Source organism: Lepidochelys kempii, chromosome 1 (genome assembly GCF_965140265.1).
Source record: "Lepidochelys kempii isolate rLepKem1 chromosome 1, rLepKem1.hap2, whole genome shotgun sequence".
NCBI lineage: Eukaryota > Metazoa > Chordata > Testudines > Cheloniidae > Lepidochelys > Lepidochelys kempii.
In genome coordinates, this window is record NC_133256.1 from 196827516 (window position 1) to 196853930 (window position 26415).

General features: G+C 39.5%; 1 protein-coding gene and 1 long non-coding RNA gene across 9 annotated transcripts in view; one reads left to right on the forward strand and one right to left on the reverse strand.

Annotated features, from left to right (window-relative positions):
* The window catches only part of CMSS1 (cms1 ribosomal small subunit homolog), a 371436-nt gene that overhangs the window by 165780 nt on the left and 179241 nt on the right, over window positions 1–26415 (forward strand). For 2 of the 8 annotated variants that reach the window (XM_073307688.1, XM_073307699.1), the window contains exon 2: window positions 19559–19608. The exons of the other annotated variants lie outside the window; for them this stretch is intronic. The gene's annotated coding sequence lies outside the window, so the exon portion shown is untranslated. The remainder of the gene's footprint in view (window positions 1–19558; window positions 19609–26415) is intronic. 8 annotated transcript variants of the gene reach the window in all.
* The window catches only part of LOC140896255 (uncharacterized), a 151805-nt gene that overhangs the window by 7863 nt on the left and 117527 nt on the right, over window positions 1–26415 (reverse strand). The gene's annotated exons all lie outside the window — the stretch shown is intronic.

The window sequence follows — 26415 nt, forward strand, 5'->3', positions numbered from 1 at the left end:
TGCAGAGCCTGCCAGCCCCATTGCACCAGCAGCGCCACCAACTGGACTTTTAACGGAATTGCCAGGGTCCGGGTTTCGACGGGAACACTCAGTCAAAAAGGGACACCTGGCAACCCTAGTTAGCACTCAGGAAAGAGATCTTGAAGTCATCGTGGCTATTCTCTAAAAACATCTGCTCAATGTACAGCGGCAGTTAAAAAAAGCGAACAGAATGTTAGGAATCATTAGGAAAGAGGTAGAAAGTAAGACAGAATAATAAATAATACTCCTATACAAAACCATGGTATGCCCACACCTGGAGTACTACATGCAGTTCTGGTCGCCCCATCTCAAAGAAGATATATTAGAAATGGAAAAGGTTATAGAAAAGGGCAACAAAAATGACTAAGGGTAGAGAACAGTTTCCATATAAAGAGAGATTAAAAAGACTGGGACTATTCAGCTTAGAAAAGAGATGACTGAGGAGAAATCTGACAGAGGTCTATAAAATCCAGACTGGTTTGTGGAGAAAGTGAATCGGGACATGTTATTTACCCCTTCACATAACACATGAACCAGGATCACCCAATGAAATGAATGGGCAGCAGGTTTAAAACCAACAGAAGGAATTATTTCCTCACACAACACTTAGCCTGTGGAACTTGTTGCCAGAGGATGTTGTGAAGGCCAAAACTATAGCAGGGTTCAAAAAAGAACTAGATAAGGTCATGGAGGATAGGTCCATCCATGGCTGTTAGCCAAGATGTTGAGATGACAGCCAGAAGCTGGTTGGATGGCAGAGGATAGATCACTTAATAAATTGCCCTGTTCTGTTCATTCCCTCTGAAGCATCTAGCACTGGACAAGATGGACCATTGGTCTGATCCAGTCTGACTGTTCTTCTATTTTTATGTAGATCTTATAGGGGGCATAGTCCTGATCATAGAATCATAGAATATCAGGGTTGGAAGGGACCTCAGGAGGTCATCTAGTCCAAGCCCCTGCTCAAAGCAGGACCAATCCCCAATTTTTGCCCCAGATCCCTAAATGGCCCCCTCAAGGATTGAACTCACAACCCTGGCTTTAGCAGGCCAATGCTCAAACCACTGAGCTATCCCTCCTGAAATAGTGTGAAATATAAAAATCACTCTAGAATCCAGTTGACTATCAGGTTTATTTTTTACAGGAGCTAGAGGAATTTACAAGAATATTCCCTGCACATCTGAATTAAGTTACTATGCAAAGTGCCACCTCTCCAGCAAAAAGAAAATAACAAATCATAGATGTTAGCAAAGATATGTAAGACCAATCACTTTGTCTCCCTTCCTTTGCAGGACTGAATTGTAGATCTACTTTGTCACACCTGTGTATAGTTAGCCTGTTGAATTCTTGGCTGCAAGAAAGCCATTGAGGAGTTATAGCCAGGATTAAAAACAAAAAACACCAGATAGCTTTATGACCAAAGAGGATCTAATGTAAGGAGAACTGAAACTTACGCTTCAGGGTTAGGGAGGAACTTTTTGTCTGATGTGCAATATTAAATAATCAGCTATGTTTTTATTATGTATTTTCACCTTTCTCTGAAGCATCAGTTATTGGACAGTCTTTGAAGCAGATTAGACTTGGAGTGGATAGACCAGTAGGCTACTGTGTGGCAAATCCCATCTCATTGCAGTACTTAATAGAACAACCATTCAAAGGGAAAAAGTAAATTCTTGCAAATTTCACAGCTGGTTATGTCACCCTATGACAGTGTAATATCTCTTAACTCATTGTGACAGAACTCTTTTGTTAAGAACCAAACAGCTGTTTGCTTTCTTTAATCACTCTTTGAATCATAGATTGAAGCAAACTTTGTGTTGGTTTAGTTTGGTTTGTTTTTCTAATAACCCTGGAGAGGTCTATTATTTTCCTTGTCATACTTCTGTCCTTTGTGCTCAATGCTTGTTAATATAAGCTATTCATATGGTCATTCAGCATTGTCACTAGATCAACAAAGGGCAGTTCGGAACTCAACTTCTTTTGAAAATTGTGTATTTTGAAAATCTTTCCATTGTGAAAATGCCATAAATAGTCTCATCTTATTTATTCTGTATTTCAGGCAAGTTCTCGTTACATTTTTTAATATCTCAAGATTATGCCATGTTTTGACAGTATGACTTTCCATTCTTCCATCATTGTCAAAAAGTTGTTACTTCAGCAATGTGTCAGGACATAATAGAGAAGTGCTGCTTCATGTTATACATCTGTGACCTAAAATATAATATATACATTTAATGTTATGTTCGTAGTCTGAAGAAAACTTCAAATGCTGTTGTTCTTCAAAATTCTACCATTTTTCCCTTTCAATAATATATATATATATATATATATATATATATATATATGCAAGACATATGCTTTTAAAATATTAAAATATAACTTCTAAATAAACAGTAATCCTCCACTCTGCTCCACCAAGCTGTTATATTGCATGTTTTTATTTACATGAATTATATGTATGTTCCTATGACCTTCCTCTCATAATATTGTTTATTAATATTTTTAAAGCCAAAGGATGTATTGAAGGAATTTGGAATGAAAGTAATATGTTCAAACTCTGAAGTCATTATAATTAGGGCTGTCGATTAATCGCAGTTAACTCATGAGATTAACTAAAAAAAATTAATCATGATTAATTGCACATTTAATCGCACTATTAAACAATAGAATACCAATTGAAATTTATTAAATATTTTTGAATGTTTTTCTACATTTCAAATATATTGATTTCAATTACAACACTTTACAATAAAGTGTACAGTGCTCACTTTATATTATTATTTACAAATATTTTCACTGTAAAAATGATAAACAAAATAAATAGGTTTCAGAGTAACAGCCGTGTTAGTCTGTATTCACAAAAAGAAAAGGAGTACTTGTGGCACCTTAGAGACTAACCAATTTATTTGAGCATGAGCTTTCGTGAGCTCACGAAAGCTCATGCTCAAATAAATTGGTTAGTCTCTAAGGTGCCACAAGTACTCCTTTTCTTTAAACAAAATAAATAGTATTTTTCAATTCACCTCATAGAAGTACTGTAGTGTACTCTCTTTATTATGAAAGTGTAAATTTTGTTTGTTACATAACTGCACTCTTTACACTGTTTTGTTTTTACTTTAGAAGCTACAAGTCCACTCAGTCCTACTTCTTGTTCAGCCAATCGCTAAGAAAAGCAACTTTGTTTACATTTAGGGGAGATAATGCTTTCCGCTTCTTATTTACAATGTCACCTGAAAGTGAGAACAGGTGTTCCCATGGCACTTTTGTAGACGGCATTGCAAGGTATTTATGGGCTAGAGATGCTTAACATTTGTATGCCCCTTCATGCTTTGTTCCAGAGGACATGCTTCCATGCTGACAACGCTCATTAAAAATAACACGTTAATTAAATTGGTGATTAACTCCTTGGGGGAGAGTTGTATGTCTCCTGCTCTGTGTTTTACCTGTATTCTGTTATATATTTCATGTTATAGCAGTCTCGGATGATAACCCAGCACATGTTGTTCATTTTAAGAACACTTTCCCTGCAGATTTGACAAAACGCAAAGGTACCAATGTGAGATTTCTAAAGATAGCTACAGCACTCGACCCCAGGTTTAAGAATCTGAAGTGCCTTCCAAAACCTGAGAGGGACGAGGTATGGAGCATGTTTTCAGTGTGGAGCATGCTTAAAAGAGCAACACTCCAATGCAGACACTACAGAACCTGAACCACCAAAAAAGAAAATTAGCCTTCTGCTGGTGGCATCTGACTCAGATGATGAAAGTGAACATGCGTCGGTCTGCATTGCTTTGGATCGTTATTGAGCAGAACCCGTAATCAGCATGGACGTATGTTCTATGGAATGGTGGTTGAAGCATGAAGGGACATATGAATCTTGAGCGCATCTGACACGTAAATATCTTGCAACCCCAGCTACAACCATGCCATGAGAACGCCTATTCTCACTTTCAGGTGACGTTGTAAACAAGAAGCGGGCAGCGTTATATACTTCACATGTAAACAAACTTGTTTGTCTGAGCGATTGCCTGAATAAGAAGTAGGACTGTGTGGACTTGTAGGCGCTAAAGTTTGATATTGTTTAATTTTTGAATGCAGTTATTTTTTGTGCATAATTCTACATTTGTAACTTCAACTTTCATGATAGTTCGTGTATAAGGTGAATTGAAAAATACTATATTTTATTTTTACAGTGCAAATATTTATAATAAAAAATAAATATAAAGTGAGCACTGTGTACTTTGTAGTCTGTGTTGAATTTGAAATCAATATATTTGAAAATGTGGAAGACATCCATAAATATTTAAATAAGTGGTATTCTATTGTTTAAGAGCATGATTAATCACACAATTAATTGCAATTAATTTTTTCAATTGCTTGACAGCCCTAATTTTAACTTTCATGTGTTTTACAGAGTTGATAAACCAATCAGGTTTACACAAGAAACCTAATCAGATACCATTCCACATTGACCATTTTTTAGCAAGGGACTATCTAAAAACATTGTTGGAAAGTTCCCAGGCAAACATCTGTGAATTTTTTATTAAAAAGAATTAGGCAAAAATCAAGTCTCTCAAGAATTACACATGCACAAAGCAGCAACAAATTCTGATATTTCCTACAATGTGATATATTTTTTTCCGAATGTCATCTGCATATGGACTCCTTGACATTCTATATGGAATATAGGGCCCTTGTTTCATGACATTAACTGACTAATGCAGTTTCTTGAAAGAGTGAAATTGAATTTCCTCTTAGGACATGTTCCAGACAGCCTTGAATTGTTCTAACAGAATGCTTAAGTCCTTCCACTAGTGATCCCCTTTCCCCACATACTGTGTGTTTGGACTGTACTGCAAATCAATTACAACCAGTAAAAAACAATGTTACATAAAGTATATTATAAGCCATTAGCTCCTCATTAGCCGCTCAGCATTTTAGCTTCATAATCACTGTAAAACATTCTGATAAGTGTCATGAGAGTCAGTAGAACTGGCTTCTGTGCTGTGCCACTGACCCACTGTATGTGTCCTTGAGCAAATCAATTCACAAACTGTGCTTCAGTTTTCCAATCTGCAAAATGGGGATAATGACACTTAACCCTCCCACGTTGTAAAGTACTTTTGAAATCTATAGATGGGAAAGCAGATGGAACCTTGTTTTTAAAGGTCTCCTCCTCCAAAAGTATCATACTCCGCAAACTAAATTAAATTCAGTTTATCTACTGCAAAAGAATGAAGGATTCAGTTGGCCCTACTGGGATTGGAATTTGTTGCTCTAGAGTAGGGGTGGTCTCATGAGTCTTACCATTAAATTGCGGCTCGCAGAACCCCCTCCCTGCCCACCTCCCCATTCTCCACCTACCAAACTGGAGGGGCAGGCTCATGACCTCTGTCTTGCAGCAGGGTGGTGGGGTAGGGACTTCTGCCTAGCAGGGACAGGGTGTCTTGGGGCTTCGGCCCTGCAGGGCGCACCTGCCAGGGCTCAGGGCTTCAGCAGGAGCGGGCCTGAATCCCCGAGCCCCATCAGGCCCCTCTCGAGGGGATCAAGCCCCAGCCCCCAGCAGTTGTGCTCCAGCTCTCAGACTTCTGAAGATTGTCGGCCCTGGCTTTTATATGCAGAAAACCAGTTGTTGTGGCACAGGTGGGCCATGGAGTTTTTATAGCATGTTGGGGGGAAGGGGAGCTCATAAATATAAAGGTTGAGAACTCCTGTATTGGAGAACACCCACATATATGGGAAAAATGTGTATGACACAATATTGCCCCTTGGGAGGATGCAGCATGTGCTCCCATTCACAAGTGACCAGCTGTGTTGGTCGGTGTGTGTGTGTGTGTGTGTGTGTGTGTGTAAATGGGGCATGGCAATGCCTCCTTCTGCCCTTCCTGGGCCTCCTTTGGAGTGGCTACAGTCTCCAGGGGTTTGAGAAGTCAGTGGCGTCTTCAGTCAGGAGAGGGGAGAGTCTGTAACTGTGACTGGTCCTTGTATAGGGGCATACAGGGTGGGGAAGCCTCCTTTTACCTTTGTGTTCTGGGTGTCAGTCTGGCCCTTAATGTGTATAAGATAGATAAAGAATATGTTCTAAATAACTTCTGGTAGCACAGACCTCATTGATGTGTGTTGACGGACTGGAGCAGAATATCCAGACAGGACAGAGTTCATTTAAAATTATTTGGTATGTGACAGTGCTAAGTGGGTACGTCTACACAGCCTGTGGCAGCAAGCTTCCCACCCCTAGTTGACAGACTTAGAGCACGTCTACACCTACCTCCAGAGTGATCAATCTAGTGGGGTCGACTTATCGTGTCTAGTGAAGATGTGATAAATCGACCGCTGAGCACTCTCCTGTCAACTCTGGTACTCCACTGGAGCGAGAGGAGCAGGCAGAGTCGACGGGGGAGCATCAGCAGTCAACTTACCGCAGTGAAGACACTGTGGTGAGTAGATCTAAGTACGTCGACTTCAGCTACGTTATTCACATATCTGAAGTTGTGTATCTTAGATTGATTTCCCCCTCTCCTTCTCCCCCAGTGTAGAATCATAGAATCATAGAATATCAGGGTTGGAAGGGACCTCAGGAGGTCATCTAGTCCAACCCCCTGCTCAAAAGCAGGACCCATACCCAATTAAATCATCCCAGCCAGGGCTTTGTCAAGCCTGACCTTAAAAATTTCTAAGGAAGGAGATTCCACCACCTCCCTAGGCAACGCATTCCAGTGTTTCACCACCCTCCTAGTGAAAAAGTTTTTCCTAATATCCAACCTAAACCTCCCCCACTGCAACTTGAGACCATTACTCCTTGTCCTGTCCTCTTCCACCACTGAGAATAGTCTAGAACCATCCTCTCTGGAACTACCTCTCAGGTAGTTGAAAGCAGCTATCAAATCCCCCCTCATTCTTCTCTTCTGCAGACTAAACAATCCCAGTTCCCTCAGCCTCTCCTCATAAGTCATGTGTTCCAGACCCCTAATCATTTTTGTTGCCCTTCGCTGGACTCTCTCCAATTTATCCACATCCTTCTTGTAGTGTGGGGCCCAAAACTGGACACAGTACTCCAGATGAGGCCTCACCAATGTCGAATAGAGGGGGACGATCACATCCCTCGATCTGCTCACTGTGCCCCTACTTATACATCCCAAAATGCCATTGGCCTTCTTGGCAACAAGGGCACACTGCTGACTCATATCCAGCTTCTCGTCCACTGTCACCCCTAGGTCCTTTTCCGCAGAACTGCTGCCTAGCCATTCGGTCCCTAGTCTGTAGCTGTGCATTGTGATTCTTCCGTCCTAAGTGCAGGACCCTGCACTTATCCTTATTGAACCTCATCAGATTTCTTTTGGCCCAATCCTCCAATTTGTCTAGGTCCCTCTGTATCCTATCCCTGCCCTCCAGCGTATTTACCACTCCTCCCAGTTTAGTATCATCCGCAAATTTGCTGAGAGTGCAATCCACACCATCCTCCAGATCATTTATGAAGATATTGAACAAAACCGGCCCCAGGACCGACCCCTGGGGCACTCCACTTGACACCGGCTTCCAACTAGACATGGAGCCATTGATCACTACCCATTGAGCCCGACAATCTAGCCAACTTTCTACCCACCTTATAGTGCATTCATCCAGCCCATACTTCTTTAACTTGCTGACAAGAATACTGTGGGAGACCGTGTCAAAAGCTTTGCTAAAGTCAAGAAACAATACATCCACTGCTTTCCCTTCATCCACAGAACCAGTAATCTCATCATAGAAGGCTATTAGATTAGTCAGGCATGACCTTCCCTTGGTGAATCCATGCTGACTGTTCCTGATCACTTTCCTCTCATGTAAGTGCTTCAGGATTGATTCTTTGAGGACCTGCTCCATGATTTTTCCAGGGACTGAAGTGAGGCTCACTGGCCTGTAGTTCCCAGGATCCTCCTCCTTCCCTTTTTTAAAGATTGGCACTACATTAGCCTTTTTCCAGTCATCCGGGACTTCCCCCGTTCGCCACGAGTTTTCAAAGATAATGGCCAATGGCTCTGCAATCACAGCCACCAGTTCCTTTAGCACTCTCGGATGCAACTCGTCCGGCCCCGTGGACTTGTGCACGTCCAGCTTTTCTAAATAGTCCCTAACCACCTCTTTCTCCACAGAGGGCTGGCCATCTGTTCCCCATGTTGTGATGCCCAGCGCAGCAGTCTGGGAGCTGACTTTGTTCGTGAAGACAGAGGCAAAAAAAGCATTGAGTACATTGAGTAGACCAGGCCTCAGGCTTGCAGAGCTCAGCTGAAAATAGTGGGTAGGCAAAGTTGTGTCTCAGGCTGTCACTCAGGCTCTGAAGTCCACCCCGCTCCCTAGGCTTCAGAGCCCAGTCTCCAGCCTGAGTCACAACTTCAAAGTGATATCTACAAAGCTACCTTTAGAGCACTAGTGTGAGCCCTGCAAACTCGTCTTGTCAACCTGGCCTGGGAGGCTTATCTGCCATGGGCTGTGTAGACATACCCATTATGGGCAAACTGTTGAGATGTCCCCTAATAAATGTTTTAAGTGCATAACTCACTTTATTTATATCAAGCTTATGGATGCACAGAGTGAATTGTGGTATTTGATAGACATTCTTTGAAGTCTGAATGTAATTATTCTAAGAGCACAATCAAGTTAGGCTTCATAAATTTTGTTCACTGTTTCTAACACTGAAGTAATTTTGAAAGTGAAATCTGTTTTCTCAGAGAATTTCTTCCTTTGCCCACACTTTCTGGACACTTGGCATTCTTTTTCAGTTTTATTTTTTTGTTTACAATTTTTTCAAGTGTGTTAAAAAAAATCGAAGTGAACTTAATGCTTTGAAGAGGGTTGGATTGAGAGATCGGGGCACTGAAGTACATACTGAAATACATTCCCAGGACATGGCCTTGGCAGGGCAAGCCTCCCCAACGCTGGCCTGACAGTTTGCCTGAACCCAGTTTTTGGAACAGCCATTTCTGGAGCCTAGTTCAGTGTCCGTGGCCCGTTCAGCCCTCAACCAATCTGCTGAAACTACCAGCTTGGGTGTGTTTGTTAGGCAGATGCCTGCTTGCTACAAATTTAGACCAACAAGTTATTTCACATTGGTCACTGAACAGCTGCCAGGAGAAAATGGCTTTCAATTACAAATCTGGGTAGGTTTTAAATTGGTGAACTGGAGGTGGAAAGTGCCCATTAACATAAGCCTCTGAACCATTTCAACTCTCTAGTTTCAGTTTTAATAAAATAGCTTTAATCATTTAAAAAACAAACAAACAAACAACAGATACATATAACCCAGTTGAGAAACTATCCAAACGGATGTAAAAAAAAAAAAAGTTATATTTTCTTTATGGTTAATTTTTATTCTATATATTTTTCTGTTTAAAACTGACATTTCACATATATGAGCGAGACAAGAAGGGTGAGGTAATATTCACTTGTAGGTAAACACTTTTCACAAGATGATCATTCTATATGTGACCTATCAGTCCACATCCTCAAAGGAAACCTGTACAACACTTTCAAAAGACGTGCCTGGGAGCTTAAATTCATAACTTTGCTAGACACTAAAAATCATGGTCTTAATAAAGACACTGGATTTAAGGTATATTACAACTGTAATCATAGATTCATAGATATTTAGGTCAGAAGGGACCATTATGATCATCTAGTCAAGAACAAATCATGCCAAACCAAACTAATTCCCTTTGTTGACAAGATTACTGGCCTAGTGGATGGCGGGAAGCAGTAGATATGATAAATCTTGATTTCTGTAAGGATTTGACAGTCCCACTTCACATTCTCATTAGCAAACTAGGGAAATGTGGTGTACATACAATTACTATAAGGTGGGTGTGCAACTTATTGAAAGACTACTCAAAGAATAATTATCAGTGGTTTCCTGTCACATTGACAAGATGTATCTAGGGGTCTGTCCTTGGTCTGGTACTAGTCAATGTTTTCATTAATGACTTGGATAATAGAGTAGAGAATATGCTTATAAAATGTATGGATGACACCAAGCGGGGAAGGGTTGCAAGCATTTTGGAGGACAGGATTAGAATTCAAAATGACCCTTGACAAATTGGAGAATTGGTCTGAAATCAGCAAGAAGTTCAGAAAAGACAAGAGCAAAGTATTACACTTAGGCAGAAAAAATCAAAGGCACAGCTACAAAATGGGGACTAACTGGCTAGGTAGTAGTACTGCTGACTGCTGGTCATAGTGGATCACAAATTTAAGTGAGAGTCAGCAATGTGATGCAGTTGTGAAAAAAGCTATTGTTATTCTGGGGTGTATTAAAAGAAGTGCCACATGTAACACACTGAAGGTAATTGTCCCTCTCTGTTCGGCACTAGTGAGGCCTCAGTTGGACTACTGTGTCCAGTTCTGGATGCTACAGTTTAGGAAAGATGTGGACAATTTGGAGAAAGTCCGGAGGAGAGCAACAAAAAAGATAAAAGGTTTAGAAAACCTGACATATGAGGAAAGGTTAAAAAAAAATTGGGTGCGTTTAATCTTGAGAAAAGAAGACTGCCGGGGGGACCTGGTAATAGTTTTCAAATAAGGGCTGTTATAAAGAAGACAGGGATCTATTGTTCTCCGTGTCCACTGAAGGCAGGACAAGAATTAATGGATTTAATTGCAGTAAGGGAGATTTAGGTTAGGTGTTAGGAAAAACTTTGTATGTATAAGGGTAATTAAGCACTGGAATAGACTTCCAAGAGAGGTTATGGAATCCCAGGCATTGGAGATTTGTAAGAACAAGTTGGGCAAACACCTGTTAGGAGTGGTCTGGGTTTACCTGGTCCTGCCTCAGTGCTGAGAGCTGGAGTCGATGAGCTCTCAAGGTCCATTTGCACAATCAGAGACCTCACTTAGGGAATGAACAGGGCTCTGACATCCCTGTTTACCCTGGACCACACTTTTGTACGTCCTCTGTGTGAGATCCCAGAAGTTTTCTCTTTCTGAGTAGTGTTCAACAGAGGGATTATTTTGTTTGGCTCATTTGTATGTTCTTCCAGCTGCCCAGTGCCCTGCCTGCCATGAAAGACACTCTGTCTTCTTTCTTAATAAGCTTCAAAACAAAGTTTTGGTTTGAGTTTTTGAGTTACCGGTTCAGGCAGGCTCTTACTTTTTACTCAACCGTGTGTGCACATCTTTATTATTTATTGTATTCTCAGTAATTGATTAATCAGTAATCCCTGAACTAGCAATTTTCCTATGGAATGGAAAAGGTTTATTTTCTTCTGGGGTGTGTTAAGGAGCTGAAATGAAATTCAGGTTGGTCTTGAGTTTCTTGTCATGCCAAGGTGTTTGTTCTGTTAGCATTGCCTTTCTCCCTGTAAATCAGACATTCTTCTTGGGTTGCATAAGGTTACTCGTGACATGATTAATGCAGGAAGGTTAGAGAGGAATGACGTAGTGGCTCATGCAAAGTTTACCTGAGAATTATCTCTAGCTCTCTAGTGTTTAGTGTCTGTGTGAGTCATGTGCTGACGCCTTGCCATCTCCTGTTCTTCAGCTGGGTAAGATCACACTTACCTCACTTTATGCATTTCTTCTTTTCATGCCAGATCTGATTAGAAGCACTTTTGTTTTAAGCCCTATATTTATGAAACATTAAATATAATTTTTACAGATAAGTGACCTCGCTTTTAAGCAGAAAGACCCATTTGATATTTGTGATTCAAGCAACTGTGGAAACTCGACGGGGATATTGCTGTCCTTAGATGAATTCTGATTCTATCAACTTTAGCTTTTTTTAACTGCCTGAAGATTTAATGACGATAGCTTAACAGCAGTAATGAGCTTCGCTGTAGGACCATAAGTCCTCAGATACTGGCGTTCACTAGCTATCCTGATTTGGGTGTGTGTGCACATATGCTGTAAAAATATAGGCAAGTTTGTACCAAAGCCACTGGTGTTTGAACCGTGCTGTTGCTTTAGAGGTATCTCAGCTGAGGCCCGGCCTGTAGCTACAACTCTTTCAGGGAAGCTCATTATAACAGTCGATTCCTTAACAGGGGTACAGCAAGGTCCTATTATTCTTATTTCTATTATTCTTTTATTTTTCTTTAAGACAGATTTCTTACAGGCTCTTTGAAGTGTGTACTGTGGAGTTAGCCACCAGGTTTGTTAGAACTAGGGCATAATTCTAAGAGATGCCAAGTGGTCTTAAGTCCCGTTTAAAGAGATCATTGTGGTATGAGGACAATGAACACTGTGCAGAAGGTTCTCAAACTTTTGCAAACTTAGCACATTTCCTGTGTCGGGCTATCATGAAGTCTTTGGCACACTCATACACCCCAATTTAGCATATAGTAGCACTGTGTCTATTACTATGTGTATAAACTATATAAACAGTAAGCATTTTTACACAACATAATGCAAATTAAGTATAGCAATAGAGGCTAATAGTGAAAATTTGCTGTCATTTTTCAGCCAGCTCCTGCTGTTCAACATGTGGAAGCCCTAATGTGGGTCACAATGTGTGGAAAAAGATATAAATTGGTGGACATAAAAAAAGGACGTGTGGAAATTTAAAATGCCCTGGGATTCATTCTTTTAGTGAAAAATTCTTTCTATAACTTCAGTTTCATAATTCTTAATTTGTGATATTTTTAACAATAAAAGAGAGGGAACACAAAGTTTGTTTGGAGCATAGATAATGTTGGGACCGAAATGAATGACATCCCTCTGAACGATGTTCACTTGAGAAGTATGGGTAAGGGAAACTATGCTTTGTAGTAAACTCTGTAATTCCCTGAATTGTACCTGACACAAATTGTACTGATGGTTGAAAATAAATGGTATAATACATAGTTTCTGATTGCATTATTGAAATGCATATTTTAATGAGATGAGAATTTATCTAGTTACACATTTAAGGTAAAGTTATACTGGACAATTCATTTTAATGAAAATAATGTGAATCTGTAAGGGTATGAGTTTTAAATTCAAGATATTCTAAAGTCATGGAACAAATTCTGCTGTATTATTTGTGAAATATGTGGTCATGAAATTAAAGATTATCATAATGCATATACACAAGGGGACAGTGTTAAAATTGCATGTGCAACCTTAACATTGTTTGCATTTTTTTCCTATTTAAAAAAATGTTATGAAATCTGCGTTCGTTTCACTGATTTACAGATAAAACCATGAATGTTGAAAAAATTTGAAAATCTAACTTACTCTTCACCACTTAATTGTATGTGAGTTTTTTAAATAACTTACAGCTTGAGCCTTGAAACAGGTCTGGTGTGTTTCACTTTCTTGTTCTTATGCTAACAATATGTGGGTTGCAAAAGTTTAAGAAATGTATAAGTAGCTTTTCATTGAAATGTTTTAAACTTGTTCAGAAAATTCTAAGATTTTGTTTTTGTTCACCAAAACCAAATGTATAGCACAAACTCTCTTTAATTAAGTAAAAATCAAAAATAAAATTTAGATATTTTCACTCTACTATTAAAAATCCTTCACCTGAAATCTTGAGGAAGGACTTCATCAGCAGTCCAGTTAATGTTGAACTGAAATTTCACTTAGCTACTTAAATTAAGTAGCAAACCATATGAAAATAGCCCCATTCAGCGTTCCTTACGCAGTCAAAACTCCTCCTGAGATGGGAGTTCTGAGTAAGGAAGGGCTCAAAAGCAGAAAACAGATTTACTAAAGACTGTCCTGGCTCAGGTAACGTAATAACAAGTGTAAGAAGCCAAAAGAACCAAGTTACTTTCATGGCCAGAACTATAGTGCATTGTCTGCAATTATTTGATTACCTAATTCTTGGTTTCTGCAAGGGATTTATGTACTGTTTACACATGACATGCCTCACTCAGAACAAAAATAACTTGCTTTGCTCAATGTTTTTATAGTATCTTGCCTTCACATGTAGTTTGTCTATAGTTAGTGCTGTTCACCATCACTATTTTTACCTTAATCACTAGGTTCGTTAATATATGTAGTTAGACAGTTTTTTCCAGTGAAGGTTGTACCATCTTTTAGTGTTCCATTTTCCCCAGAGCTTTTCATTTTACAGATTTTCTTGTGTTCTGTTTGGCAAGTGTTTAAAATGCAACAGCAGCCAACAACGTTACAGTATCCCTCTCTTTGTCTCTAAAAGAAACCCTGTGATGTTGCTTCAAAAAAAAGCAGAAAAAAATCCATCTTTTATTAATAAGAGCAAGTATTATTGTATTTCTATTGCCATTTGCAATGTATAAATCACAATGATGTAGTAATAAGACCAAAGGAAGCACGCAAATGACTTAAGTAGCTTGACATTAGATGGTGCTACTTTACATTCTGTAAAGAATCTGTGAAGCCTCTGGCTCCTGCTCTTCCAATTGCTAGCCTAGAGTTTGCATGCTCAGTCTGTAAATTAATCATATGATCAAAAAAACCCAAACAAAAACAAAAATGAAACCTACAGAAGTACACAACAGCTGTCACACATCAAAATGACCCGGGGAAACTCAAAAGAAAGGACAATCTCAAGCAGATAGAAACAGAGCAACCGAAACCGGGAAGCAGATGGTGATGGCAGTCATGTGCATGCCAGTCAGTGGAAATGCCACATATGTAAACACAGATGTAATGTAGCTAAAAGATACAAAGAGAAGCAGTGCTATAACCTAGAGTCAGGATCCAACATTCAAAGCTTAGTATTTTACTGAGGAGAGTTGTCTTGGGTCAGATTGCTCCCTTCTGAACTGTACTTTTAGAGTCTTGACTCAAAGTAGAAGCTTGGATGCCTTTGGGCTCTTGAAGAACCCAGGCAGTAGTTCATCATCCACATTTTTCCATCTGTGTTGCTGTGGGGATCAACATCTGGTTTACCAAATCTCATTTGCCAAGATGCTCTTTTGACATGTACTTCAAACCTGTCCTCACAAGTTGGAGTTGGGCCAGTTATATGTCCTTTTTGATGGCTAGATTGAGGCGCAAGCAATTAAAGTGTCCTTTTCCTTCTTATTGCTCTCATACAGCACTGCTACCAACTTCCTTGTTGCAGAAATTGCAGCTTGTCTTTCACTCTCTCCCAATTTGGCAACAGTTTTTTTTTCCAACCCAATACCAAATAGGGATGACACAGAGTCATATCCTGTTACTGTGTGTAAAGGAAGAAATACGTTGTAGAAGTCAGAAGTGAGTGCATCACAGATTGCATGCACAGGTCTGAAGTGACTGTCACAATCAACTTCTGGACACAACTAACCTGAACCCCAAAGAATAAGCAATTGAATCAGCTGGCTGGAACAATACGAAACGGAAGAGAAAACCCCAGTCTTGGGCCATGTCTGCACTACCGCTTATGATGGGAAAATTTATGTTGCTCAGGGGTGTGAAAAAAACACCCCAAGTGACACGTTTTGCTGGCATAAGCACTCGTGCACAATGCTATGACAGAGAGCTTCTTCCAATGACGTCGCTACTGCTGCTCATGGAGGTGGTTTTATTATGTCGACAAGAGAGCTTTCTCCTGTCGGCATAGAGCTATACGAACAATCTTACAGGGGCGCAGCTGCATCAGTACAGTTGTACCCTGTAAGTTTGCTTCTGCAGACATGGCCTTAGGCTATGGCCGCACTACAGAGCGTACGCTGCCTCTCGTGAAGGTGGAATTATTAAGCCGATCAGAGAGCTCTTTTTCGTTGGCTTAGACTGAGCATCTTCACCAGATGTGCTATAGCAGTGCAGCTGCGCCAATGTTAATTTGTAGTGTAGACCTCCCCTAAGAGGGGAGGGAATTTCCCATACCAGAAGGAGTTTGAAATGAAGGACACCCAGAAACTGAGGGCCAGCATCAAGGTGGGGTGCTGTCTGTGAAATGCTCAATCCCCTTTCTGGTGGAGGTACGCTGGGAAACTGTTCAGAGAAAATAGATAACATATTAGAAAAGGGAATCTAGTTAATATAGAAGTGTAAAACGTGAGGTTCTGTCTTTGTTTATTTTTTGTGTAACTTGCTTTTCCCTGACTATTTCATCTTTGAATCTGTGATTTTTCTATCAAATAAAGCTTTTGTTTATTTTTATCTGAAGCCATTCACTGTTGTGTAGAGTGTGTGTGTCAAAGTGAATTGATAATTCAGGGCAGGTTTCAATCTTTTGGAGGTGATGAACCAGATGGAAAAATGTCTGAGTGTCTGGTAATTAAGAACTGGGGGTAAATGGATTTGGGGAGACTCAGAATTGGAAGGGCTGTTGGGGTCACCCTGCAAAGAGTAACTAGGATGGTGGAAGCCAGGGTGAGACTTCTGTGGTGTCAGGGCTTGGGTTTGTAGCAGCATAGCATTAAGGCACTCTAAGTAAAAAGGCAGGTGCGGACAGCACTCCTTATTGTCTGGGTGATCCCCACAATGTCACAACAAAGCTTGTCAGTTGTGCTGGTAAGGGTACCTGCTCCAATCCATATGTTATCTATGTGCTCAATTTTGGGAAAGGAGTGAACAGCAAAGACCAAAACACCTGTATCAAGTGATCTAATTACTATGCATCCTTTGACACCAGGAGATCCAAAAGTCATCCTTGTGTCCACTTCTTCTTGAGTTCTGTGCAAAGCTTGGGCTTTTTCAACACATCTAATGACACATCTTTGCTACTTCACCATTGGAAAACCCTCCAGTAAAGAGGAGAGTTTGTGTTGGGTATGCTCCTGCACTCTAAAGTGCGTTTTGAACCATATATTCAAAGAGGAATTTTATAAGTGACTTCCTATTAGATGCTATGTTTAGAAACTTTTTCCATGGAGGCAGAGGGGCATCCACCAATCACCTGGTATTTCTTTCATACAATCTTAGATCCTGTCTGGCGTGGTCTTTCTGCAGTTTTCACAGAGTTACTGTTGTCATATCTGTCAAAGACTTTGATTACAGAATTAGCTTTGTCATATCCTTTTAGAACATGCCTCAAGTACTCAGCGACCAATTAATCAAATGTGTGGAATTTGTCTCCAGCCATAATTTGTATGACAGCCCTGACGTCTGATGTACACTGTGGTTTCTTTGTTGTATGCTCTTAGCTCATGGTTTCTTTCAGTTTGAGCTTCCAGCTGATGCCTTAATTCAACTTTGTCTGTTTGTTTCGTTGTGCCATCAGCGTGGAAGAGGGACATAGATTCAGGTTGTATTGGATGATTAAGAACAGTTGCAATTGAAATGTCATCTTTGCATCTTGGTAAGGACAGGGCTCAGCGGAAAACAGTTTCTGGAGTGATAGCTGCTGTGATTGTCCCTCCGTTGCTAGGCTTAAATTTGATCATCTTGGCCATGTCAGCAAATGTTTGAATGCCAGAATTCGTGACTGGGCTGAAAAAACTGTAGTGTCCCCTCAGGATCAAATACCTCTCACAAATCTCTCCATTTGTTCTTCACCAATATCTGCTATTTTCCGTAGAGACCCTTGTATATATGATGTTACTTGCAGACCAGTAGACATGTTGTTAATTACCTCTGGAAGTGATTCAAGGTCAAACGGGTTTGTCATACTGTTGACGATATGGTTGGTAAGAACTGCAACATGCTTTTCATCCATCTTCAGTGCAGAGACAAGGGCTTGTTTGTGGACTTTGTCCTCACAACTACTTGTTAGGCTACTTTGTTCTCTCATAACTTTTTCATATTCATAATATGCAACTGTGCATTGTCATCTCTAACACTGATACTGATCTGTGTATAGCTATCACTGAATTAAAAAGCTAGTTTCAAGACTATTTCAAAGGATAGTGCTGCATGCGTAGGCAATTACAAACTGGAACCTTCTACCAGGCATACTAGATGCTACACTGTCTGTACAAAAGCTTACAAATAGAGTAGCATTACATTAGGAATTCACATACATTTATATTTACCCACTCTGCAGTACAAACTGAGGGCATGCGATCTCCTGCTACTGGTGCCCAGCCTTCGGTGTGAGACTGACCTGGTTATCAAATTTTAGTTGAAAATATAGAAAACTTGTGAGATACTTTAAGAATTAAGAATATGCGATGTGAAAACTCTTCGTGTTAGTATATTGCAAAATGTTGATATTTACCATTTTTGCCACATGCTAAACAGCATCATCATTTCTGGGAGAAAAAAAGACTTGCTCATGCAAAACCAGTAAAAATCTTTTAATACATCGTCTTTTGGTAGCTTTGACCAATAAACATCACATTAAGGTATTGAAATTAACTTAAATTGTAAAAACTGTAGTCAGTCATGTTGCAGTGTTTCTGGAACTATCTGAAAAAGGACATTTTCTCATTTTGGGTACCATTGTTTTACCTCTCTTTCAGGCTTATGACACCACGTGGTAGCTCTCCATCATACCTCATCTAAATGGACATAAAAATAAGCTTTCAAATAATGTATGATGTGGGTGTGTGAAGTATGGGTACATTAAACTCCAAAAATATGGCCTATTTTGGAGACTTGCCTCACGCCTACTATATCAAGGAGAAACAAATAAACAAAGCCTCCAAAACGTCCTTGCTTATGGAGACTTTAATTTCAAATCAAGTATAGGAACAATCCTGTTAGGATTTTACTGTGCATTTAGTCACAGGTTTCATATGACCCTGTTCATAAAACATACTTTCCTTTCACTAGAGACCACTGGTTGCAGAATAACTAATGCTCGCTATGAGTATTTAGGAACTGCAAAGAGTTTTCAAAAGCAAAAAGCAGCCAAGATTAATAAACACAATTTTAAAAATTATTTTTAAAGAGGAAAAACTGATTTTTCTTAACCTGTAATAAGTAGAGCTGGTTGACATTTTTCATTTTGAAACTTTAAGAAACATTTTTGGAAAACTAACACTTTTGTGAAAAAAAATCAATGTTTTAAAAATTGTCTGGTTTTTTTCAACAAAAAATGAAAACTACTTGTTTATGTGTGTGTTTTGGTCCACAGCCCATTTTCTCACTTTGCCACTGTAAATGGAAAAGAAGGGAGTGGTGCAGTGAAAATGTAATTAGCTACAAAACAAATTACTTTGATCACCGTTGTTTACAAAAGTTGACAATTATTTGGAATCAAACTTCAAAATTCAGCATGGCTAGGACAAGCAAAGACACTGTGAGACATATGCCTCATGATTGCATATAAGAGCCCATGCACACCTGTCTGAATTCAAATAAATATATAGTATTGCTAATTTTTTAAACACCGTAAAATCTGAATGAAGGACCTTCATCTCCAGCAGGCAAGCTTCTCTCTTAAGTGACCACCTTGAAGTCTCCACATGTGGTTCTCAGTTGTTTTGTCTGAATTTTAGTTGAAAACCCACCTCTATGAAGTAACCTTTTTTTTTTTAAACTGGTCCCTTGGGTTTCATTGTATTAATACAAAATTTCCTTTATTGATTGTTTGTATATATTAGCAGTCTCCCTGTTAATGTTAATTACTGTGTCAAAAAAATGGTAATTTCCTGTTCTGATGTTAGCTTCTTGTTTTCTTTGGGTTGTTCCATGGTTGTCATGATATCCATAATTCATTATTTTGGAATTACTTGTGTTTTTAAACTGTGATATACAGAGTGATGATTTTTACTTTTCTTAATTGTAGGTAAGAACACTTCTTGCAGTGCTTTTGCCCTTGGTGGAATTTCTGGATTGGTAAAGTATTAACCTATCTCTATTAAAAGCTTTGACATTTTACCTTTCTGCTTTTCAAAGTGGGGCTTGCCTTAGTAACGGCACATGGTTCTCTGAATCATAGCAAAAAACATGAGGACAAGATGATTACCAAGTAATTATACATGTTCTTAAATGCTTGTTATAAGAGCATTTGAAGTTTTCATAGCAATGCTTTTGTTGGTTTTCATCCCCATTTTCTATGTTAAAAAAGTAGCATATTAGAGGAGTTTATAATTAGCAGGTACAGATGAGGCTGTAACTTGTTTAGGCCCTAATTAAATGAGATATTAAATGAGATATAAATGAGCACATGGGTAGTATAGGATTACTCTTTTGCTTAAAGTTAATCACATGCTTAAGTACCTCAGTGAATCATGGTTTTAATGATGAGACAAAGGGTTGCAAAAGCAGGATTTCAAACTCTTGCTCTTTTGAGTAAAGAACTCTGATAGGCCATTATTTTATGGATTCTTCAGCAATGGAAGGGACACCTCTGCTATATTTCTCCTCCTCCTTCAATCCCCCCGTTATTGACTCTAGAATTAGCTATTGTATGTTGTGATGATAGAATTCTAGAGACAAGACCGTTCATTTAAAAGTTGCCACTGGCTCTCCTAGTGAGAGGAGAATTGATACATTGTGGAGAGTATAAACTATAAATACGATTTCCTGTGTATTGGACACAGTTTGCCAGTTACTGGAAACTTTTTTAGAAAAGAGATCTTGTCTGGTTACAATTCACAATTAACATATGGAAATTGACTTTTGGTTGAGAACAGCAGGCCATTTCTTTTTGCCAAGGATACTGTACATTGGTACATAGTATTGCAGTGCTGATGTTTGTTTTTTCTATATGTATATAGTTTTAATTAATCATCGAGAGGCCCATGCATTAGGTAATGCTGGAAAGAGACATTTTAAATCCTGTAATTCTTCATAAAGAATTATGGAAACACTGATACTGCTATCTCCTTGGTCAAAACTATGTGTCACTTGGACAGTATGTAGCTGTTTGCATCTGAGGCAAGTAAGAGCACATTTTCTGCGCTTCTGAATACTGTGTATTCCTTGGGATTTTGTATGTTTATAGAGGACTAAAAATAAAATAAAGAAGTAATGTAATACATGCTGGGAAATGAGATCTCCTCGTCTTTAAACTATACCATCTGAATTTTCATAGATTTTAGGGCTAAAAGAGACCATTATGACTATATAGTTTGGCCTCCTGCATAGCGCAGGCTAAAGAACTTCATCCAACAATCAAATGATTATTGGAAAAGACTTAACTTGGAATTTAGCCATAGCACTCCATTCAAATCAGTGCAACTTGTGTGGCTAAGTTCTCTAATGCACTGAAGATATAGGTGTGCGTCTTTCCTATCCTTCCATCTGCTAGATGATTTGATGGTGTTCTCAGGTTAACACTGGAAGCTACGAGACAAATTCTGGGAGCACATTGTTCATCGTTGCCAACAGAAGCACATGCATAGCAGGAGGAGGAGCAAAGGGCAGGAGATTTTCATGCTGATCTTTGCTGGTGCCAAAATCTTCAAGCCCTACCTCACCTAAGGAACATAGTCTTCCCATTTGGCTTTTGTACATACGTATATCCCTGACCTGGCCATGTCCCTTATGCTCAGCTTCCCTCCTCTGCAGATTATTTCTGCTTCTACCAAAACTATCTGGATGAGTTTGTGGTAGGGATGATGGAATGTTCCTCCTGTGACAGGGACCCCATAACCCTGTAATATTGGTGAGCATCTGTTCTGGGTTGTGTAAGAGTAGAGGCAGCATTTGGCCTCAGATGCATGTACAGTTGGTATATGTATGCTATGCACAGAGTACAGATATATATCATAAGAGTATGTATAATTTTCTCTAACCTATATTCCAAGGGTGGCCAAACTGCGGCTTGTGAGCCAGATGCGGCTCTTTTACAGTTAAAGTGTGGCTCACGGAACCCCCCGCCCCCATTCTCCACCTGCCACACTGGGGAGGAACTCGGGACTTCTTCTCTGTGGTAGGGTGATGGGGCTAGGGGCTTTTGCCAGAGACCACTGGTGCCTGCTGAGAGTGGGGTGTGGGGGCACAATTTAAAGGTTCATTACCCCCTCCCCACACACAGCTTGGGTCATGCCCCCAATCAGACCCTCCCTTTTACCCTCAGCGGCCCCTCCTTACAGCTCCTAGATGTTTGCTGCTGTCCCTCCCTAGGGCTGCAGCTCCCAGCTTGCTGGCTCCAGCAGCTGCCGCGCAGGGAGGGGGCCTGGCAGCACCATGTGACCGAGTGGAGCCAGCAAACCCTGGCAAAAATCGGGGGGTGGAGGGAATGACGTGACCCCACATGCCCCCCATGTGTCATCTCTGGCTTCAGCCCAGTGTGGGAGGGGTGTCTCTGGGCTTCAGCCCACGAGAGGTGCCTGCCAGAGTGCAGGGCTTAAGCCCTGAACCCCAGCAGCTGTGCCCTGGCTCTCAAACTTCTGAAAATTGTCCTGTGAGACTTGGAGGGTCAGTTAGTTTGGCCACCCCTGCTGTATTCAGTTAGCTTTTAATCTACAATATGTTTTCTTTTGATCTGGCTTTCTGTAAGCACAGATAGGATAGAGGTGATTCTATGAAGAATTGTAAGACTTTTGTGAGGGCTGTTTTCTCTATGGTTTATGTGGGTGCTCTACTGGGTGTAGTCCAGATAAAAAGAAAGCAATTAGAAATCCAACAGCCTGAATACAGCAGCCTGATTAAGCTGTAATCCTGCTCTCTGAGTGATACCTGTTAGACTGAAACAACCATTTTCCCTCAAAACAAACAAACCAACAAACATTTTAGGAGGAATTCATTATGTAGCTCATAATCTTAAAAAAAAAAATTACATGAGTATAATCCAAATCCTTCACATTAAAATGTGATCTTTTAAATTTTACTCTAAATATTTTGGTTTCTTGTTTTCAATGTTCAGGGGATATCCTTATTTTGTACAGACAGTATCTCCTGCTAATATGTTGAAAGAGTTAAATCCAAACTTAAATTATTAATATATTACATCAATTGTTCTATAGCACTTATATTTTCTAGTAGGATACTAATTTGCTGCCAGAAACATGACTCAGAAGATCAATAGCAAGCAAGCTGTACAAGTTAACACAAGAGAATGAAATTACTTCATTTGATAAGCATCAGGCTTCAAAAGCACGTTACGAAAATAGGGCTGTGGGTTTGCTCTAGGGAGATCACCTCTTTTAATTTTTACTATTGCTTGCAGAAGTAATTTTGGGAAATCTTGGGGTTTTGTTAGAAGATCACTGGCCACTTACTGGGGGACCCAAATGCTATCCTTTAATGACGATTATTCGTTATGTTTCTGTCCAGACAAGTAGTCATTTCAAACCAAATTTGCTTTACAAACTAGTTTATGGCACACACTAACAGAACTGAGGCTTCAGGTTTGTGTCCTTGATTCTTTTAATTGGAAATCAGACTAACAGGAGCAATAGTTCCCAGATTAGATGTTGGTCATGGTTTAAAAAATGGTTTATATCAGGAAGGCAGGTGTTTGAGGGAAATGGTGGAAGAGCTTGAGAGAAGATCTTGATTCAATAATTATGGGCCAGAACATATCCCTGATTGGGTTATTCCCACATAGGGGCAGAGAAACTTCATGAGATTGTACAATCAATGGAAATCATCCCTAGAAGTGTGTGGGGGTTTGCACTCCTCATGGTAGGTAGCCTGGAATTTCACTCTCTTAAACCAGCAAAAACCTACAGATCCACAACAAGTCCTTTGCCTTCACACAGGGTCCCAGCTCCCCTGAGGCGCTGTGACTGTATGAATCCCTGACCATCCCAAAACTTGCCCAGAAGAAAGAAAGGTGTTCTTAGCTGCAGAAAGGAAATCCTGAAAAGCTGATGCCCACAGGGTCAACTTGAGTTTACTCCCATTTTTTTTCTTGATGGGGAAGGGGAATGCAATATAATGGAGAACAACCGTTCCAGCCTTTCCCGTACGTGGGTCCCAAGACCTGCACAACTTCTCCAGAAAGGGTTTGGTGGGATTGTGGAATTAGATTAACAATGGAACGGAAGTCTCTTCCTCCCACCCTTATGCCACCTGCTCATATAAGGAGCTCTACAGTGCATCCCTGCAGTATGGTTTTTAACAGGAAGTCTGACCCTCATTGTTTTCTGAAAACTCTTATAATGTTGTTTGTTCTCTGTTTAAATAAGGACAGGTGGAAAAGGATAAGGAGAGTGTGAATATTGGGTTTGGAGGTCCATTTTTCTTTAGCAGGTGATTTGCAGTTCTGTGTTTGCTGCCTGTTGAAATGGTGATAATATGAATTCCGATTGGTGGAGATTAAGGGTGTGATTGCGTTCAGCACAGGTGTGGCACACAAAATAAAAAACGATGAGCAGAACCCGATCCTGCATTAATGAGTGCTCGTGTGCAGCCACCAAACTACTCGTGCTTGGAAGGAAGAATAAGGCCTAAGAGTGAAGCACAAAGCTAACCACCTCATAAGCTATCAAGACTATACATAACTCCATGTCTCCTCAGATGCTGTCAAGGGGCTTGAGACTTACTGCTGCTTAAATTGTAGGACTACGCCTAACACTTGCCATTACTTGCTCTAGTACATAGCCTGCATAAACACCTGAGCTGAAGTGCAATAGATCTGTGTTTCCTGCTGTGCCCCACCAGGGACGTGTGGGAGCAAGGCTTGCGAAGGAGAACAAAGGGGAAGAAAATTGAGTAATGTTGTGCTTTTCAAGTAGCATGCAGCCCTGTGAACTTAGCTGCTGGTTTGGAGGCGACTGTGCCTGTGCACCTGACTCTAGATGAGAATTAGTAAGAAAATATGACTTGGATTATTTCTAGAGGTCAGATCTTTTTGAACATTCTGTGCAAGTGACTCCAGATTCACTATTGGCCTTAACACTCTACCTTGCCAACATTCCTCCAGTTCTGTTTGTCATGACTAGTGCATGTTGGGTGTAATGTTTTCTTGAACTAAAATATGTCCAGCAAAAGTTTGGAAGGATTCTTCTGTCCACCTGCTTACTCTGCATGTACTTGCAGGAAGTCCATTTGCCATGTCTTTGTAAACATATTTATGCACTACATTAGATAGTCTTGAGTGTGGTTTGGTTCATTTTGACACCTAATAAATTACAATATTACAATAAATTAAAACTCTTCCATGATTTTCACTGGTTAACATTTGGTACAACAGATGTCAGAATTAAACTGGTACTGAACTAACATAGACGTGTGTCTCCTTTTCTGTGTATTCCCATTTCTTCTAGGTTGCTGTATTATGCCTTTTATAGAAAGCTAGCTCTTGGGTTATTGGCTTAATATTTCAAACACTGCATTTGTTGGTGCAATTGATGAGTAAAATATATATATATATATATATATATATATATATATATATATTTATATATATATATTTATATATATATATTTATATATATATATTTATATATATTTTATATGTTTATATATATATATATTTGAAAACAACCAGTAAAAATAATGAACAAAACTCAAGGTTTAGGGGAAAAAGCCCTTATTGTTTAGCAAAGAAACCTATCTCTAAACTCATGCTTTTTATGAAATTGTATTTGGCTTTTGATTTGACATCTTGTACATAGTAAATTATTGTTGCACTAGCAGCAGGATATCTAGCCATTCAAAAAGCTTCTTGCATTTCCACTAATGGAGACCTTAGCTGGATAGCATCCTTCAGTTGGACTTCAGATATTTTGATGTTTCATAAACTTCTGCTTTCAACAAAACCCACAATTAAAAAGAAAAAGATAGTGGATCACAGATGATCAGTAAATGCAGAGAAGATTTGGTAACAACCTAACTAATAAGGGCTTTTCACTTAGAGTTGATTGCTCTGGTTTGACCAAGTTTTTGCTATAATCTGTTCAAAAAGTGATAGTAAACCTAATTATTCCTACTAATTTACCCATCACAAAGTATTGTTTCTTTGTTTTCATTTTTTTAAAAAATATTGCTTGTCAAAATGCTATGACGACTAGTTGGTTTTCAGCAAACAGAGCCTAGCTCTGAAAAGACAGTATATCTGAAAGTCGAACATGGATGGCAGTCCTTGGCATTGGAAGGAATTAGAAACCACAGATTGTTCTCTCATTGGATGAAGAGCTTAAAGCAGTGTAAAGTTAATTGAAGAATTCCTTGAAAGTGAAGTCAGACTAAAGTAAAAGCTTCAGGTCTGTAATTTAGTAAATGTGAAAGCTCTGTAAGCAGCAGTGAAGCTAAAAAACATTGAAAAGAACATATTTTAGTAAACATATCTGGCTTGTGTTATGAATTGTCCTGTTTTAATTATTTGTCTGAATAATGTAGATATGCAGTAGGATCTCTAATTAGGTGAAGTTTGATTTATTGAGCTGGCCCTATATAAACCATGATGTCATGCTGAACTGCACAAAATTACAGCTCGGCTCTTGCAGTTTAAAATGATTATTTTTAACTTTGGAATGCTTCACTTTTGTGTATCTTGGTTTTTAGCTTCATGAACTTAAGACAATTTTTTTTTCTGACCAAAATGTTTTGTCGCAATTTAATCAGCATGAAAGAACTATTGCAGTGGACTTTGATTCAGTACCTATTGTTCCTATTCCTCAATCACTCAGACAGCTAACATATACATTCCTGACCCTTTCTCCTTAATTAACAACAATATTTATTGTAAAGACAGTGCATCAAAGTTTGCCAAGTGTCTAGATGTTGATTGTATCTGTAAGTATAGGA